At 33.4% G+C, this 14,169-nt stretch overlaps 1 protein-coding gene across 6 annotated transcripts in view; it reads left to right on the top strand.

Moving 5' to 3' along the window:
- LOC145276981 (uncharacterized) overlaps positions 1-14,169 on the top strand; it is a 109,852-nt gene that overhangs the window by 58,716 nt on the left and 36,967 nt on the right. The window lies entirely within an intron of this gene.

Raw genomic sequence — 14,169 nt, 5'->3', positions numbered from 1 at the left:
GTTTCACAGACGTGTCTTCCTTGAAATTGATGACTGACGACTATACCAGGCTATAATATTGAAAAGGAAACTTTCTATTTCAGACAAAGCAAAGTCTGTCAGTTGGCACCGTTGATACGAAATATTTAATTGTATATTCACATCTGTTTATACTTTTATTTGTGTTTTACCAGTATCACTTTCAAATTTATTATTGATCTTCAAAAAAAAAAGAACGTTTTTATTTGTTATTTTTGTTGATAGATTCTTAGTATCATTAATCACATTTTTAATTTTTCTTCTTGTTATTTGAAAATACTTTTTGTGAATAGATTTTGTCAATATGATACTTATTCATTATTATTTATTCATCCTACGTGGCCATTCAGGTCAAAAAACAATTTTTTTTTTAATTAAAAGTGTCTAAATTGTATACCAAATTGTAGTTTATAATATTTTTTTTATTTACATATATAAATGATCTGCTTGAATCATGTTACAAAGTTTTGGTATGTTATACAAATTTATATATATATATATATATATATATATATCATTTGAGAGTAAGTTTTCTGTTTCTAAAAACTAATTTAGTTTTAATAAAGGTCAAAACCTAATCACTCAAATTCAGATCAAATGTGATTCTAGTCCAAAGAGAAAATATCAAAATTTTGATAGTTACATTTTATATCTCAACTAGCTCTAACCTCTTGACTGCACAGTCATACAGGCACACCAGTTCTCATTAAATCACCAAAGTTAAGCAATATTGAGTCTGATCAGTATCAGATGGGTGACCATTTGTGAATACCAGGTGCTGTTATGTAGGACATACCACCTTGCAAGAACTGCAAAAAAAAAACAAAAAAACTAACCTTATCATCTCTCCTGATTGGGATATACAAGCAACTAGGGACTGCTTGTGAATTTGATATTTCCATGAAACTTCCTCCTTCAAATGAAATCGGTTCAACCTGTCTGATGTCTTTCACCGCTTTAGTACGGGTATAGTACCCACCTAATGTTGCCCAGGAGTTTTTTTTTTGTTTTTTTTTTGTGGTGAAGCGGGGGTATGAAAAAAAAAATTTTTTAATTACACAGAATAGGATTTTGAAAATAAATTTGATTATTACAGTATCATTTGGTCATTAACTGAATTGTTATCTAGCTATAACTAACTTTGTTAAAGTAATGCTGTTTCAATCTCTAGAAAACAATTGGATGTAAATAGCTTCCAAAATTTTCAGTCTTTTGATACATGAGAGTTTGCAAACAAATTTTAAAGCTAAAATGATTTTCTATTTTTATTTTCAACAGTTTAAATGCATTCAAATTCCTTTCAAATTTCGAAGGATCAAAAAGTAATTTTTCTTTTTCCACTATTAACAAAAGATTAAAAGGTCTGCCTTATGAATAAACCGAAATTAGTTCTTTGCACTTTTATATTTTTTATTTCAATAATGAATTAATAGTAAAAAAAAAATATATATATATATATATATATGTCTATCACATTGAGCAAGAAACACATACAAAAAGTGGTAATATAATTTTGTTGATGTTTGTTCAGATGATCGTGATGATGCAGTTTATTGTGGATCTGGAGATGATACATCAATCTAGTCTGAACTCTGAATTATCTCCCGCATGCGAGGCGCTTGTGGGACGATTCTGTAGCAAAGGTTTTGACTGTTCTGTCTTTTTTAATAGCACGTTTCCTAGCATTCTTCAATATGTGCAAATTCAGCAATTATGGCCCCTTTGTAACTTGCAATACATTGGGGGGGGGGGCACCTTTTCTGAGCTGAGTTTTCCCATAAGTTGGAATACAAACTGAACTGTTCAAGGAACACTTTCAAACTGTCCTTGAATCGTTTCCACTGTTCTCCTATGGATCTTTTTCCTTTGAACAGCTCACTGTAAAGGAAATTTTACAAATATAGATATATAAAATCTTTTCCAGATAGTAATCTCTTGTACAACTATGTATGTAAGCCATTTCTTTTGTCATTAACAACGACTATTTAATAGACACCTTAATCCACCATTGAAAATTATAGTCACATTATACAATCCTCTGCTCTATAATAAAGACCAATGTGCATTTGCATATAATATAGATTAGCAATAAAATCTTGAGTACATTGTTGACAATACAACCCAATCTAGAAGAATGGAGACAGGACTGTAGGAAGTTGTGGAGAAGGTTGTCCTCTCTCTATTCCATATTGATCACACAAAAGCCACATTTTCATTCTTGCTTGAGCAGAAGGAGCCACTATGGTCTGCGATTTGTCCTGTCCCATATACGATGAGAGATTAGTTTAAATTGTATCTATTTTGCTCCCTTGTGACAAAGATGTTACGATGAAGGAATTGTTTGATAGGGTGGAAATCATATCCTTTAGGAAAATGATGGGTTTATGAACCAAAATCTAAGTCCAATAAATGAAATCAAACTTATCTATAGATTAAATGGAATCAATTGCAGACTATTTTTTCACAAAATATATGCATTCAAAAGAAATTGATCTATATTTAACAGTGCTCTATGGACAAATTTATCTTTATTTGACCTTTGACAATTAAATATTATCGTTTACTAGACTAAATAGAAAAGTTACTAGCCAAACCCAGGTGATTTTTAGAATATGACATCTTTGTTCCGTGAAGAGTATGTACATCATAAAGATTTTTTTGTATTTTCTTCAATAAGTGCAATTCTAAATATATACTGAATTTTATGTTGATACTTGAACGTATAAACATTCTGAGTTCTTCAGATGTTTTTTTTAAACAGCCTTTGTTAAAAAAGGGTATATTCTATTAAACTTTTATTGTTTAAATAATTTAACTTTGCTCGTTTTATTAAAAAAAAAAGTTGAAAAGATATTTATTACTCAGTAGTGAACTTGTCGTTGAAAGAAATACAATCGCCAAAAGATAAGCGTTTACATATTTCTAGTTGCCACTTTGAAAAATCACTCGCAAATGTGACTGTTTCATTCGCAATGTAGAGCCCTGTTTAACATAGAATGTGTTAAATGTTTGGAAATATTATGGACCTAAAGCATAAAAACCTTTTACCAAAATAAATCGAATTGACATTAAATAACCCAGAAGGGTGCTTGTCCAGAACCTCCCCACCCCATGAAAAACAAAACAAAAATAATACAGAAAAATCTGTACAGTGGATGTACCCATGACAGAAAATATCGGACACTAAAAATCACGTAAATTGATCAAGTAGTTTTATTTTTATAAAAGAAAATCATTTTTAAGCAACTTTGAGCTTTTTCAATATCACCCCCCCTCTCCTCCACCATATTAAGAATGACTTTTTAAAATCTTGTGAGTTTGAATTTGGTGTTATCTCTCTTGTTTCTTTAGACTGTTTTCAAGATGGCATTACGAGATTGTCGCTTGTAAGTTAGCCCTAAAATTTGATTATCTTATTGTAAAATAAAACTACTGGATCGATTTATGTAGTTTTTTATGTACAATATTGTCTTTTTGTTATGGGTACGTACATCATAGAGATTTTTCTTTTTGTTTTTTTATAAGAGGTGGCTGGAAAAGCATTAAAACAAAACAAACAATATATCTAGATAAATAGTCTAAGTATTGAAACATGAGTTGTTGTTTTTTTTTTTGGGGGGGGGGGCATCACTTTCAATGAAGAGTGTATACTTATTTTTGTAATAAAACTGGTCCATTATTTAAAAATAACTTCCTAACTGTTAAATCTTAAATTGTTATTGTGTGTTTCGAACACTGAATTACCTTTTTATTACACACATGTTCAACAGACGCCAAAAACTGTAATCATACATATAAACATCATTCCAAGCATCTCAAGTCATGCCAGGACTTACCACCACCATCATAGCAGTCGGGTGTTTCCAACTGTTAAATCTTTGAAAATATTTGGAAACTTCTGAACTCTGTGTTTTGTTTAGAAAATAATTTACATGATAACTAAAATGCGATTGAAAATTCTTTTCTTTTTTTTTTTTGCTTATTAAATGACCATTTGTGTAGAAAGTTTTTTTTTAGTTTTGTTTTTAATTCAATTGAAAATTAAATGAGTTTTTTTTGTTTTCTTTTGTTCAGTTTATGTTTGTCCATAATTATATTTTCTCTTTTTATTTATTTTTTTTAAAGTTGGAATATATCAAATTTCTACTTTTTGGTCCGCAAACTGCTTATTTGTTGGTTCCGGGCTTCTTTTCTTTATTTAGCCATGCATGCATTTTTATTTTTCATTTTCGGTAATGGCAATTGTATCTTATGGAATTTTAATTAATTCTGATAATGCTGTTTTTTTATGGTGGGCATTTTTTCTTTTATCTACATTAAACTCTTTTTCGAAATGTTATATTTCCTGCAATAAATGTCGACAGCATTAAGTTGTAATCTCCGTCTCATTTCTTTATAAATTATTTTATAATGGATGCTACTTGGGAATACATTAGCGAATCCATTTAAAGTTTTCAAACAAATGAAAGTTTGTTTGGCTCTAAAACTCATTTTTAAAGTGCAATAGAATTAAGCAACCCTATCTCTATTAGGTGACCCATTTATTTATATCCATGTCAACTATAAAGTTGTCACTATCCGTTGTCTGTAAGTAACATGTGTTTAAAAAAAAAAAACCATTAAGCATATGTAAATTAGATGGCGCCTCATGCTATCTGATATAGCAACTTCTTTACATAAGTTTGTGACACTGTTATGAATATGTGACACCCTTTTACAAAACATATCAATCACCAGATTCAAGAAAAAGAAATCAAAATTTAAAAAGAGGAAAAAGTTTGTATTATTTGGATTATTGTCTACCGTCCTCATCTTGAGAGGTATTTGTACAACGTTTCGGACGATGTAACTTCCAACCATCGTCAGGTGTATTTCATCAAATTCTGAAATCTTTCTGTCAAACTCTGGAAATCTGCGCAGAATTTTTAACAAAGCCTTTTATGTAATCCACAGGGCTAACATACTTTGGGTTTGTATTACTGTACACATAGATTCGAAAAAGTTGTCAAAAAACAAATATATAACAAATAAATGTTATCAAAGGCAAGATAAGTTACTTTTCTACCAAACTGGATATATTTTTCGTGTTTTTATTCAATGTAACATGTTTATTCAGCTCGAAAACCATACAGTGTTTACCGATGTATTGGAACATTCAAGATGGCGTCTGATTCTCTCTTTAACACGGTAAGTTTGGGAAAAGGTGTTATAAATAAAAAAAAAACAGATGAAATACTGTTAAAAACTCGCTCAATATATGTTACCGTGACATAGGTTGACATATATTCGGCGGGTTTTTAATAGTATTTTGTATAGTTTTTTTATTTATAACACCTTTTCCCAAACTTACCGTGTTAAAGAGGGTGTGAGACGCCATCTTGAATTTTCCAATACATCGGTAAACACTGTATGTTTTTCAAGCTGAATAAATATGTTACATTGAATAAAAACACAAAAAATATATCCAGTTTGGCAGAAAAGTAACTTATCTTGCCTTTGATAATATTTATTTGTTATATATTTGTTTTTTGACAACTTTTTCGAATCTATGTGTACAGTAATACAAACCCCATACTTTCATTCTGTCATCCATGACTGAGTAGAAATCTTAATTAGTTTGCAATTGTAATTTTCATATCATGCGCACTGAGGATCGGGTTGTACCTTCAGCCTCCAGAAGAGTGTCACTTACAGCTGAACTTTACCTAATACGTTATCCGTTGCACCACAGGTCCACAAGATGAGAACAGTAGTTTAAATAATACAAATTATCAATCTTCATCTCAAAATCTCAGGAACAAGATTCGTTTTGGATAACAGAAAAGAAGAACAGGATGAGATTAAAAAAAAAAAAAAAAGCAAAAACCAACACTAGGAATGATAAAAATCTAATATTTATTTATACAGCGTATAACTATATAAATATACACAAATCAATATGAAATGTTCTAATACGAGGAGGGTAATTAACATAGCAATATTGAGTAGAAACTATACAAAATGTATGAGTGTAAAAAAAAAGATATACTTGAATGGGGCAGATGAAAAAATTATTGTTTCAAGACTCAAATGGTTGCCTTTGGAGGTCTAATGTGGTTGCTTTGAAAAGTTTTAATTCAATGAATAATATGCCTCTATCTCAATGAACCAGACTTAAGGAATTACATTGACTTTTATTAGAGTGTCGAGTGTTCGACAGAATTCAAAATGTAATAAAATTTTATCGTTCAATCTCATTACACAACTTCTAGGGTTTGGCATGAAGCGTTGGTTTTATCTGGAATTTTAAACTTGCAAAATTGAAAAGATGGTTTCAGATTTTATAACAATGGATTAGTCATGTCTGGAATACTATATATATATATATATATATATATATATTTTTTTTTCTTTTTTACTGTTGTTCACCCCCAAACAAGACATATTGCCACTTAAGAGGTTACTATTTGGGGTCATGTCTACTGGGTACTATGTTTGGAGATGAGCGAGATGTCTGTTCACATTACATTTAAGCTTCTGCATGTTAGTACAGTCAGGGAAGCAGGAAACAGGAGGGAATTCCAAAGTCTAGCAGCCCAAGAGAAGAAGTTATTAGAAGGCTTTCCGGCATCTAGGGACTTCTACAGTGAAGAGGTGGGGTTTTGCTGCTAGATGAGTTTGTAGGATATATGTACATTGAGGGACAAGTGCAATGTGTTTGTCATAGCACATTCCATTAAAGTACTTACAAAACAGGCACAGGTATGCAACATTATGGTGATGGGACAGGGGCTAAAGTGTAGTTTATAGTGCAGGACCTATTAGATTGGAGACTTTTTAACTCTAAGAGGGAGAGACTAGTGGCAGATGCACTAGCCAAGATGTGACAACAATACTCCACGCATTTGTTTTTTTGTTTGTTTTTTTTTCTAGAGATACAGGATATTCTCATGTGTGAGTGGTTTTCTAGCATGGTAGAGGGAGCTCGCTTTCTTTGCAGCAGCCTTGGCAATGTTCTTAATGTATTAGTTTCAATTCATGTTGCCTGTGAATGTTAAGCCAAAGAGTTTGGATGATGAACTTGTAGATTTCTTCAGATATCTATGTTTTGGGCCAATGTTTAAAAGGTTAAAAATTTTGCAGTGAAAAGTTTTTTTGTGTTTTTTTTTTAGCAAGAGTCAAATGGAAAGTGACTTGAAGTCTTTCATCAACACATGCGCATGCAAAGTAATTTTCTTACCTGTTGTCTACAGAATACCTTAAACATGAACCGGTTAATCTCTATTCAATTTTGCTGGGTTCTTTCTTCCTTTCCACTGCAGGAAGATGTGGCACAAGGCCAAAAGGTGAAGATGGTCAAGTCAGCACCTCTAAAAGGAGCACTCTTTTAAAATCGTCTGGGCAGCCCCACTTGGGGCGCCTGAGGCAATAAACAATAAACATACTTCACTCCAAAGTGGGGATGCAAGGTCTGGTCACTTGTATTATTTCCTTTGAAGTCTCTAAAACGTGATAGACAGGGTGAGACTGAGAAGGGTAAGAAATTTAACTTAATGGCAATATAAAAAGAGTAAGATAGACAAAAGTTTGTTTTCTGCTTGAATAAGATTATTTTTCCCTTCTGTTTAAAAAGGAAAATCTTAAAATCAGAAATACATGAAATGTTGGGATGAAAGTTTTAAGTAAATAAAATAAAATAAAAAAAAATGAATGAAAATCAAAGTACCACCTCACAATAAACAAATATCGTTTAAATAAAATTACAGTTTATTTATTTGCCCTGCTTTATTTTCATATTAAGAATGAATTGAATTTGAAAGAAAACAAACCGAACATGCAGGGTACCCCTCCATGAGTGAAAAATTTACTTTCACCATGACTAATGTTTGTGCAAAATTTCCAAAAAATCCAAGTAGTTATTATTGAGAAAAGTGCAAACAAATGAACTAGTGAACAATTTGGGGGAAATTTTACCCGATAATGCCCCCTAGGGGTACAACGAGAGCTATCCTGGAAAAATCTGTTTTGGCAAAAGTCTACTTTCACTATGACTAATGTTGTGAAAAATTTCCAAAAAATTCAAGGAGTGATTATTGAAAAAAGTGCAAACAAATGAACAAACGATTTTGAGGTAATTTTACTCTCATAATGCCACCTTGGAGGGCAACCAGAATTATGCCGGAAAATCTGTTCTGGCAAAAATTTACTTTCACCACGACTAATGTTTGTACAAAATTTCCAAAAAAAATCCAAAGCGTGGATATTGAGAAAAGTGCGAATAAACGAACAGGGGATCAATTAGGACTTGTTTGTAAATCTTTTTCATTCTCTCTCTCTCTCTCTCTCTCTATATATATATATATATATATATATATATATATATATATATATAATCTTTATCTCTCTCTCAATTAATAGACAGGACGATTTTGTGGCTCTTTTTCCAATCACAGAAGTATTTCTATGGTTGGCCTGTATCAGCCACTCTGTTTTCTAAGACTCATCATTTAAATAAGACACAATTCTACTAATTTTATAAATGAACGCAATTGAATGGTGATTTAAAACTCTAGATGTCTCCACTGTAAAAATAGACAAACAAGAATATCATTTCTTTTTTGTTTGTTTGTTTTGTTTTAAAATCTGTGAGTCTAAGTAACAAACTCCAGTCCCGTTACAAACCTGATCAGGCACGCGACAAAAATGTGTCGCCACATTTTAAAATGGAAAATGGTCATCCCATTTGATCACTTCCCAAATTGCAATCAAGGTCTGCAGTTTTGAGAGAAAAACCCTAATTTACCTAGAACTCTTCTGCTGGTGTAGTTTTAATACTTTTATGCATTGGAAGCGACTGACATTAGTCTAATCTAACTTGCTCTCTCTTTCTCTCATATGGATGTAGTCATCCACAGACAGCCTCTTCAGTGTGGCTAGACAGATAAGTGCCTCAAGCTGAGATGAAAATACAATCATTTTTCAACAATCACAGATTCTATCTGCTACATCATCGGCACAAGCCATGATAAAAGAAAAATCTTCATGTTTAGCTGCCAAGAGAGATCTATTCATTTACTTAGTTTTGCGTTATGACTAATGGTAGCTAATTTTGATGTGCATGATTTAAAAAAAAAAAAAAAAAAAAAAAAAAAAAAGCAAGATCTTTATGTAATATTTAAATCTATTGTTATCGTGATTAATCACATGTTTACTTTCAGGTTTCAAGTTTTTTCTGTTCCAGAACAATCCACTGTGAGAAAATCCTTGAACACCTTATTCTATCCAGTTAAAAATAGGACACTCCCTTGCCAATCAGTGTTGCGGAAATAGAAAAACATAATTACATGACTCTTAATAAACTTGAAAAGTTTAAGTGTTGGACTCTTGGGAACGATGCTATCAACTATCGCAATTGATAGTCGGAAAGGTTTTTTTTTATAATTATTATAGGTAAGGAGCATTGTCCTTGGTAGTATTGAACATAATTATCCATTTTGGACCCCCGTTCTACTACAGACTGGAGGTCATTTTCGAAGGATTCAGTGACACTTGTGCACTAGTGTGAAGGTACAACATTTTTGGTATTCAGTTGGGACATTTGGCAAGTGCATAGCAGGGGCAGACAAATGCAATTTCAGGACCGAATCAATTCTGTATGTAAAAAAATATTTCTGAAAGTCACGGGAGCTGTGCGTTTTTTTTTTTTGTTTTTTTTTTGTTTTTTTTAACTTTGTAGACATGTCTGTTTGTTAAATCAAAAGAGTAATCAGGGTTGTTGCTGTAGTTGTTGACACAATTAATTGGAATAAAAAATCAAAACTTTGGAGGGTATCGGAATCAGAAAAAAATTTATCTCATTTTCCCATGCCAAAAAACGATTCTTTCGTATTTTTTTAGTTTGCTTTTTCTTTAAAACTTAATTTTCCATGATGAAATGTTAATTATATTCATTGATTGTAAACTACCAATAAAACTAAAATCTATAAATCATCCCGGCAACTGTAATTTTACATTTGTTAAAATATATGCACATATTACATGAGTATTTGTAGTAATCCGCCTCTCCCTGAACAACAACTCTATATTTGGACAGTTACAACAATCAGAATCGGAAATTGTATCAGAATCTGGTAAAAAATTTGGAATTGTCCCATCCCTAATGTTTACCAAGTCAGTTGTTGGTCTTTAATAAATCCATGCTTAGAGAAGCTTTCAGAGTGTGGTAGATGTCCGATAGAGGATATTAGTTTGGTTATATATCTCTGAATAGTTTCCAGACTTTGTAGCTTAGTAGGGGATGCCCTTTTCTCTTCTCTGCAACCTCTTTCTCACAGAAGAGACGTCACGAGCCTGTCTCTGTTTTATCGTTATTTTCATGGCAAGTGCTCATCTGAGCTCCAATCTATGGTTCCCCCCTCGCCAAACTTTCACGAAAAACACGCGTCTAGTCAAAACCACTATCAATAGTTTCCCACTCCGACACTCTTTATCTGTGCCTAAACCTAAATGTAGATTCCATGAACAAAGCTTCTTTCTTAGAACTGCACACCTGTGGAACTGTCTTCTGATTGCCTGCTTTCCAGCTGACTACAATCTGATTTTCTTCAAGTCCAACGTAAACAAGTTCTTAATGAACCGTCCCTCTAAGTAATCCAAGTTACAAGACTCTCACTACTTATGTCTACTACGCGATCATCACATTGACTAATGTATAGCCATTAACCCTTATCCTCGAGTGGCCTCCGGGCCTTGATAGGTGGTGATTCCTGTGTAAAAAAAAAAAAAATTAAATAAAAAAGATTGTAAATGTTCTTCAATAGAAATGTTTAGAGTACACGCTTCACTGAACAGACGCACTGATGAGATGTTGTTTATAGGCGATAAAACCTTGCTATACTAATTACTGTATTAAACAAATAATCAGCAAGAATCCTCTAAATAAGACAGAAAAACCTGTTTATTTCTTATAAGCTTCTTTCCTTTAACAATTACAAAAGAACTTTCTCAGCCACTGATTGTCATGACAAACAACACCCTACCTGAGAGCTTAGTGTTCAAACTCCTCAGCTTAACGTTCACAGGCAAGATGAATTGGGACAAATACATTGAGGACATTGCCAAGGCTTCTGCAAAAAAAGGTGTCTCCCTTTACCATGCTAAAAAATTACTTACCTGAGAGTATCCTATATCTTTACAAAGCCATAATTCACCCATGCATGGAGTATTGTTACCATATTTGGGCTGGTGCAGCTACCACTACTCTCTCCCTCTTAGGCACAAGGTTCAAATAAGAGTCTTCGATCTAACTAATAGGTCCTGCACTATCAACCAAGCTCCAACTCCTGTCTCATCACTGTAATCTTGAATTCCTGTGTCTGTTTTGCAAGTACTTCAAGAGAACATGCTCCAACGGACTCGTTTTACTTATACTCCCTCGGCGTACATACATTCAACAAACCCATCTAGCAGCAAAATCCCTCCCCTTCACTGTGGATGTTCCTAGATACCAGAAAGCTTTCTATTATAATAACTTCTTCTCTCGGACTGCTTTCCTGACTGTAGTAACATGCAGAAGTTTAAATGTAATCTTAGCAGATATCCCGTTATTCTTCTCATATAGTCCGCAGTCGACATAGTCTCAAATAGCTGCCTTTACATCCAAGTGGCAATATGTTTTGTTTGGGGGGGGGGGGGGTGAACAAGAGTTTGTTTTCTGGGGGGTTTTTGTTTGTTTGTTTGTTTGTTTTTTATTTTATTTTTTAAGTTTGACATGACTGATCCATCATCTGGACTGGTGCATCTACCATTAGTAGTCAAATAAAAGGAAAATGTAATAAAAATGTCACCTGAAGAATGCTGCAGAGCACATCAATCAAAATGTATCATAAATATAAACATCATTGCTGATGAGGACAATAGTCCGAAGAGAAATAATGTAAATAATGGAATTCTTTATTCAAAATGTGATCTTTTTGCTTATTCGCAAAATTGATTTGAAAATAGAAAATCCTTTCAAGATTTGCCTTGTTTAAATTTTTTTTTTTTTTTTTTCCCCCAATTATTTTGCTTATGTCATTAAATTGTCAGCCATGATTCCCTGAATGCTTCTGATGCAAAACATATGCATGTATGAATGTAGCCATGCCGATTCCAACCTCCACATCCAGGAAATGTTTTTCTTTCTAACCTTTTATTTTTTTCCTCTCCAGATTCCATGAATTTTAAACAGATGTTGAAATGAGAACATAATCAAAAGTCTATGACTTATTGTCAACTTGTTTTTTTTTTTTTTTTTGTATTGTCATTTTATACTGCCCCCCCCCCTCCGCAGCATGTTTATGTTTCAAAAAGTAGTTAAATATGCTCCCCTCACCCCAGTATGTTTATCTGATGCAAAAACTGTCTATTTATGGAACAGTCCACATGTATAAAGACAAGGGTGGGTAGGTTGTTGTTTTAACTGTACACCCCCTTTTTATGGCCTGGACAATGTTCTGATTGACTATTCTACTTTTTACTTTTTAATACAATTATTATTTTATTACTTAACAAAATATTGTATTTCTTTGAACGGAATTGATTGTATAGACTTGAACAAAATCTTCAATTCCTAATGATTAATAGATCCTAAGTATAATGTACTCTGTTCTGCCTTAATCTGCAGGGTGGAACAGTAAATTTGTCACCCTAAAGAAAACAGCACTACAGCTTTATTTTAAAACTTTTATTGAAAAAAATCAATCCAGGTCACTTGATTATAATAAATAGTAAAGCTGACATCTATTCAATGTAGCTGCCCTCAGCCTCAATCACCGCCTCGATACAGGTCTAGAACTGGGAGCGTGCTTTTTCCACAAGCACCAGTAGGAGCTGGGCAGATGGCAATGATCAGGTTGGCTTTGGTGTTTTGGGAGGTCATGTTGGTGATGTTTTCTTTGTATGACCAAACAAAGTAGTCCAGCGGGTTCAGGTTGGGGGAGGAGGGGGGGCAGTGAAAGAAGGGTACAAAGTTGTAGCACTCCTTCTGAAGCCAAGCCTGGGTTTCTTTGGATTTGTGGGCCAGCGCTGAGTCCTGCTGTCACACTCAGTGTCTGCCAGTGGCTACTTGATTACACCAGAGGATCACCTTGATTTTTAAGCTGACTTCGAAGACGTGGCATGATGTGGCCCTCATTTGAAACCACACCAAAGGCCATAACTGTGACCGGAGACTTCTATGAGCTGTGCCTTCAAGTGTTGAACTGTCTGGATTTGCATTTTGAGGTTGCTGGCAATGGTCCTGTTGTCATAACTTATTTCGGTAGAGAGCATGAGTTGTACAGTGGCACATCTCTGATCTTGCTTGTTAAACATTGTGTCATTTTCAGACATGATAGAGGGCTTCTATTGCTTTTGGGATTTGTACACAACTGGCCAACTAGTAGATGGTCTGCAACAAAAAAAGAAAACCGGGTTTCATTAAACGGAAATGAAATCATGTCGTCTTTTCTGGGGCGACAATTTTATCGTTCCACCCTGTATCAAAATCGAATTATAGATAACCTGGCTGTCAGTATATAAATCAAACGCTTACCTACACCCCAACATGTTTTTTCCTTTACTTTTATTCAGCAAGATGATGCTGCGAATTGCTAGACAAAACACTAATTTGAACAGGTTTCCGAGCTTTTTTAACGGGACTCAGCATATTCTGGCGATGGTGTCAGTCGAGCCCAAGCAAACATTTATGAGAAATCCGGGTCATAACATGCACCATTGCCGACTTCCGATTTATACAATACACTTGCACTAAAAGAAAAATATCAAAGTCCTTGTTTACAAAACAATGATTGTCAATGAGAAATGAAAATAGTTTTAAACATTGTGAGGAGGAGGGGGGGAGAATAGCAAGTTAAACATAAATCAACATAACTGTTTAATTTCTTATCCCTTTTGTCTCTTTTTATACATCCTGTCTCCAGGGCTATTTAATTTTATGATGTGTCTTTTATTCGCAACCGTTTTTGTGTAAACAGAATCGATTTTTCTTTCCATTTTTTTATAAACATTCAAAGGATTTCCTTGAATATATGTCTTCTATTATGTGTAATTTCTCTTGAATCCTACCGATGCCCCTCTGTTGAAAGAAAATCTTGGCAGGCAATTTACTTACGTATTATTTGCATTGCTCAG

Source organism: Euprymna scolopes, chromosome 1 (assembly GCF_053919585.1).
Source record: "Euprymna scolopes isolate OS-2025 chromosome 1, ASM5391958v1, whole genome shotgun sequence".
NCBI classification, from domain to species: Eukaryota; Metazoa; Mollusca; class Cephalopoda; order Sepiida; family Sepiolidae; genus Euprymna; species Euprymna scolopes.
This window is presented reverse-complemented; position numbering and strand designations above follow the sequence as displayed.